We start from the raw sequence: 6,177 nt of genomic DNA on the forward strand, positions 1-6,177 counted from the left end.
GCAGTGGTATGTTCATGGCTCACTGAATCCTCAGACTCCTGAGTCCAAGCATTCCTCCTGCCTGAGCCTCCCAAATAGCTTGGATTTCAGGCATGCGCCAGCACACTCAGCTAATTTTTGTATTTATTTTTTTTAGAGATGGTATCTTGCTATGTTGCTCAGGCTGGTCTTGGACTCCTGGCCTGTGGCAGATTGCCACAATTACTACTTGAGACTGTCACTACGACAGTTACTACTGTTACTTGAGACCGTCATTATGACAGTTACTACTGTTACTACTTGAGACCGTCATTACGAGACTGAACAAAGGAGGATGAAAGTAGAAATGAAAACTTAAAAGAAACTGTTTTAAAGAAGGGGCCAGGGGAAGAAGAAGAGGGCTCCCTGCTTCTAGTGAGCAAAGGCAGCAGCTGCCCTGAGCTTCCACAGCCCTTCATAGTTATTGGGTAGAAAGAGCAGGGAGGAGGAGGTAATGATTGGTCAGCTGCTTGATTGATCACAGGTTCACATTATTGCTGACAGGCTTCAGATTTGCCTAATCACAAGAAACACTTGTGCTTGGGTCGTGACTGCCCTCAGCATTCCTTCTGGGCAGCAGACGCAGTTTGTCAGTTTGCCAATATCCGGCTTTCATGAGGACAGTTTACTGTTTACTCATATAGCCTCCAGTGGTATACTGAGTTGATCACGACCCTCACTCTTTCGGCCTGGAACACTGGCCTCACCTGGGCCACCCCAAATGCTGGGTTTACAGTCATGAGCCACCATGTCTGGCTGCCTCAGTATTTTAATTATGTACTGGTTTCTTCCCATTTACTATATTGCAATCTAGTTTTAGGTCTTTTACTAGAAAGAACACAGTGTCTAGCATGTAGTAGTTGATCAATAAGTATATGTTAAATTGGACAGAAAAATCTTGCAAGATTTCATGCTCAAGAATTGTTTTTCATGGTTATGTAGTAGAGAGTCATAATACTAAAAGTAATTTTTGCCTAGAGTTCGCCTACACTATTGTAGAAAAGCACAGTGGAAGGGGTATCATGTCATTTAACATAGATGCTTTGTCCACATTTTTTTCAATCATCTGCCTAGCATGCTACAAACTGGCTGCCAATTCAAACATATGCCATGTGGGCATACTTTTCTCATTATCCAAATTGGATCAGATATTCACATATATAGTATGACAATTTGTTCTGAGTCTGGCTTTCTAATAGTAGTGCCTATACAACCTTAATGAATTTTGTTTGTTGTGTACTAACTCAGAGATGGTTATGGCTGGTTTCTTTGAAATACTTTGGGTATGGGGTTTCAAACTGCTTCTACATATCCTACCAAACAGCTAAGGTACCAACATTTTATTCAAGATACTAAATAATCCTCAGTCTCTACTTTCCTTGAATCCAAGGGACAGTTGAAAGTAGACAGGCTTTAGATGTTAAATATTTTCCTCACCACTGAAGAAATGTAGGAATGAAATGTACTCCCAAAGCATAATTCAGTTATCTTTAGGACACTCTTCAGTGGATCACTGAGGCTAGAGACCCACTCATTGGCATGAAACAGGTAAGTTTAAACAATGTGCTCAGCTGAACAGTTTTTTCATAGTACTTTTTTTTTTTTTTTTTTTTTTTTTTGAGACGGAGTCTTGCTCTGCCACCCAGGCTGGAGTGCAGTGGCCGGATCTCAGCTCACTGCAAGCTCCGCCTCCCGGGTTTACGCCATTCTCCTGCCTCAGCCTCCCGAGTAGCTGGGACTACAGGCGCCCGCCTCGTCGCCCGGCTAGTTTTTTGTATTTTTAAGTAGAGACAGGGTTTCACCGTATTAGCCAGGATGGTCTCGATCTCCTGACCTCGTGATCCACCCGTCTCGGCCTCCCAAAGTGCTGGGATTACAGGCTTGAGCCACCGCGCCCGGCCTTTTCATAGTACTTTTACAGAATTACTTGTAATTCTACAAATGTTCTGTACTCTCTCCACTCTCCAGGTTGCTATGCATCATGCTCCCTCTGCCTATACGGCCAGTTTTTCTACTATACCCACCTCCTTTTTTAAATCTAACTCTTTCCATCTAAAGTCTCACTTCGACTTTAGAGACACCTTCTCTGAACCCACCAAACTCAGTTCAATGCTCCTCCTCTCTGCCCCATAGCACCCTGTGCTTATACTTCATAGCTCATCCCCCTCTTTATCTGCTTTCCCCCAGCTAAACTGAAAAGAACTGAGACTCACACCATATCATAGATATCTTTCTATGTCTCATGCTTTGGCATATAATGCCTAATGCTTGATTGTGATTAATAGAAGCTCAATAAATGTGGGATAAATCAGTTTTGCTGTAAAGAAAACAACATTCATTTCTGGTCCTGCCTAACCCAATAGTATATGCATGAAGATACAGCATTCAGTGTACTGGTCCCAAACTGATGAAATTGGTTAGTGGTTAGTGCAGTCTTTGGAGTCACACAAATATATAGATTCAAATTCAGGCTGTGCCACTTACTAAACTTTTGACCTCAGGCAGATTATGTACCCTTTCTGAGCCTGTTTTTATATCTGTGAAATGTGCGCCATTCACTGTACTCATATCATAGAGTGGTTATAAGGATTTAATGAGATGCTACATGCAAAAGGTTTCACATAATTCCTCGTGTACAATAAGCACTCCATCAATATTAATTATTATCATAAGTTTAATTATAGAAAACAGTAGATAAAAAGCTTTTAGCATGAGAAATTTGAAGAGAATGTCTTCATATGAATTTTTCTAGCTATTAAAGAAATTTGTGGTGCAAAACCTATTGAAACGTATGGAACTAGTTGGTACCTGACAACAGCATCTTTAATGAGCCTAACTTTGTCAGTACTTTTATAGCATTTAGTATAATTACTTATTTTATTTCTAGTAGATTTCTCCTAAGTTTCTCTATTTCCTTTGCTATAACCCGTAAATTTTGTCATGAGGAAAAATCACAAAAATGTTAGTGCCAGTGGTTAATTATCCTGTCTGTTCCTTTAGTAGTAACCAAAGTTACCATTAAAAAAATGTATTTTAAGGCCCAGTTACCGTATCCGCTTTTCCAGGAAAAGTGTGGGCAGCTTTTATACTGATTTTTCTTATGACCACAAATATACATGTGTTTATCTCAAGACTGTAATATCCATTTGGGGCACCCTGTAGTTACAATTAATTCTTACTCTAAACATGTCACCTCTTAATTTTTCACTGGTCTGTTTTTCTTACTCATCTGCCCTAAAAAAAGGCCAAGGTTTATGAAAACAATGAGGTAATACCATTTCACATGTAGCCCGTGGAGATGAGGCGCTTTGTGCATGAGGCATTTAGCAGAAACTTATAACAATCTAAAACTAAATGTACTAAATGCATCTATGTAAAATCCATAAGGATGTAATAAACCAGCCTGCTGGTAACCATGCCCAAATATATTTAGCCTCTTTACAAATTATCAAGATTAGTTATTGTGATATCACATGAACAGAATTGACTACTATCTTTCCCTTATTTAACTTTGCTCTGCTTCATCGCTTTTCAACTAAAAAGTTATTTACTTAAACTCTGAGCATCTGTCATACTTATTTGTTTCATTTATATCTGTATTAGTTTGTCCTTGTATTGCTTTAAAGAAATGCCTGAGAACAGGTAATTTATAAGAAAATAAGTTGAATTTGCTCACAGTTTCTGCAGATTGTACAGGAAGCATAGTGGCATCTGCTTCTGGGGAGGTCTCAAGAAAGCTCCCGTTCATAGCAGAAGGCAAATGGGGAGCAGTCATGTTACGTGGTGAAAGCAGGAGCAAGAGAGAGAGGAGGGAGATGCCACAAACTTTTAAAAGATAAAATTTTGTGAGAACTCATTCACTATTGCAAGGGCAGGACCAAGGGGAAGGTACTAGATTATTCATGAGAAATCCACCCCCATGATTCAATCATCTCCCACCAGGCCCCACCTCTAACATTGTGGATTACAATCAAACATGAGATTCGAGTGGGGGGACACAGATCCAAATCATATCAGTATATAATACAGATAACTTAAAATTGCAACTTTTTATAGGCTCAATTCAAAGAGTATTGACATTTTAGTTTGGGTCAGTAACTGTAATTGTTTTATACTTCTTTAAAAAGAGGTGTAAGCATGACAATCTGTTAATACCTAGTTTCCAGAGAAGCTGCATTGCATATACACAATCCATTATAACTATAGAGAGTCAAAGAAGTCTTTGTATGTCTTCAGTAGATTCCAGTATAGAAAGCAGTGGTAGAGAAAAGCAAACAAGAACCCTTTTTTTTTTCTTTCTAGATTTTAAACCAGCAATAGTAAAAAAAAAAAAAAAAAAAAAAAGACAAAGAATGTAATTGCATAATGACAAAGGGTTCCATTAAGAAGAAGACTTAAATATCCTAAATTTATATGCATCCAATACTGGAGCACCCAAAATTTATAAAACAAATACTTATTGATATAGGAAAAGACTTGCACACCCTCACAATAATATGGGGGCTTTCAACACCCCACTGAAGGTGTTAGATAGATCAGTGAGGCAGTAAACTAGTAAAGATATTCTGGACTTAAATTTGACATGACCAATTGGACCTAATAGACATTTATAGAATATGCCACTCAACAGCCATAGAATATATATTCTTCTCATCTACACAAGACACATACTTAAGATCAACCACATGCTCACCAATAAGGCAAGTCTTAATACATTTTTTAAAAAATGGAATTATACCAAAAATACTTTTGGACCACAATGGAATAAAAATATAAATGAATACCATGAGGAACTCCTCAAACCACACAATTACATGAAAACTAAACAACTTACTTCTTCATGGCTTTAGAATAAACAACAAAATTAAGGCAGAAACCAAAACATTATTGGAAACAAGTGAAAACAGAACCACAACATACCAACATTTCTGGTATGTGGCAAAAGCAGTGTTAAGAGGAAAGCTTATAGCACTAAACACCTATATCAAGAAGACAGAGATCTCAAATTAACAATTTAATACTGTGCTTAAAGAAACTAGAGAAACAAGAATAAACTAGCCCCAAGGTAGCAGAAAAAAAGAAATAACTGAAATCAGATCAACTCTAAATGAAATTGAGACTTGAAAACCCATACAAAGGATCCAAAACAAAAAAATTGGTTCTTTTAGAGGATGAATTAGACCAATTGACTGCTAACTAGAAAAACAATGAAAAAACAAGGGTGAAGATCCAAACAAGCACAATCAGAAATGGCAAAGATGACGTTACAACTGATCCTACAGAAATACAAAAGATCTTCAAAGACTGTAATGAACACCTCTGTGCTCACAAACTAGAAAAACTAGAGGAAATCAATAAATTCATAGAAATGCACAATTTCCAGGGATTGATTCAGGAAGAAATTGTGACACTGCAGAGACCAGTAATGAGTTCTGAAATTGAGTAAGTAATAAAAACTTACCAAAAAAAAAAAAAAAAAAAAAGAGCCCCAGATAAAAATGACTCACAAATTCTACCAGATGTACAACATAGAGCTAGTAGCAATCTTACTGAAGCTATTGAAAAAAAATGAAGAGAAGGGATTTTGCCTTAATTAATTCTATTAAACCGGTATCAACCTGGTACAAATATCTGGTAAAGACACAAGGAAAAAGAAAACTACAGGTCAATATCACTGATGCATGTAGAGGCAAAATCCTCAACTAAATACTAGCAAACTGAATCCAGCAGCACAAGAAAAAATTAATTCACCACAATCAAGTAGACTTTATTCCTAGGCTGCAAGGTTGGTTCATCATATGCAAATAAATAAATGTGATTCAACACATGAATAGAGTTAAAATTTTAAAAATCATATGAACATCTTGATTGGTGCAGAAAAACTCTTGATAAATAGCTACATTCTTTCATGATAAAAACCCTCAACAAATTAGGCATTGAAGGAACATATTTCAAAATAGGAAGTGACATCTATGACAAATCCATAGCCAATATCATATTGAATAGGCAAGAGCTGGGAGCAGTCCCCTTGAAAACCAGAATAAGACAAGTGTGTCCACTCTCACCACTCCTATTCAATGTATTACTAGAAATCCTACCCAAAGGAATCAGGTAAGAGAAATAAACAAAACATCCAAATAGGAAAAGAGAAAGTCATGT

Source organism: Trachypithecus francoisi, unplaced genomic scaffold (genome assembly GCF_009764315.1).
Source record: "Trachypithecus francoisi isolate TF-2019V2 unplaced genomic scaffold, Tfra_2.0 Lachesis_group6, whole genome shotgun sequence".
Taxonomy (NCBI): domain Eukaryota; kingdom Metazoa; phylum Chordata; class Mammalia; order Primates; family Cercopithecidae; genus Trachypithecus; species Trachypithecus francoisi.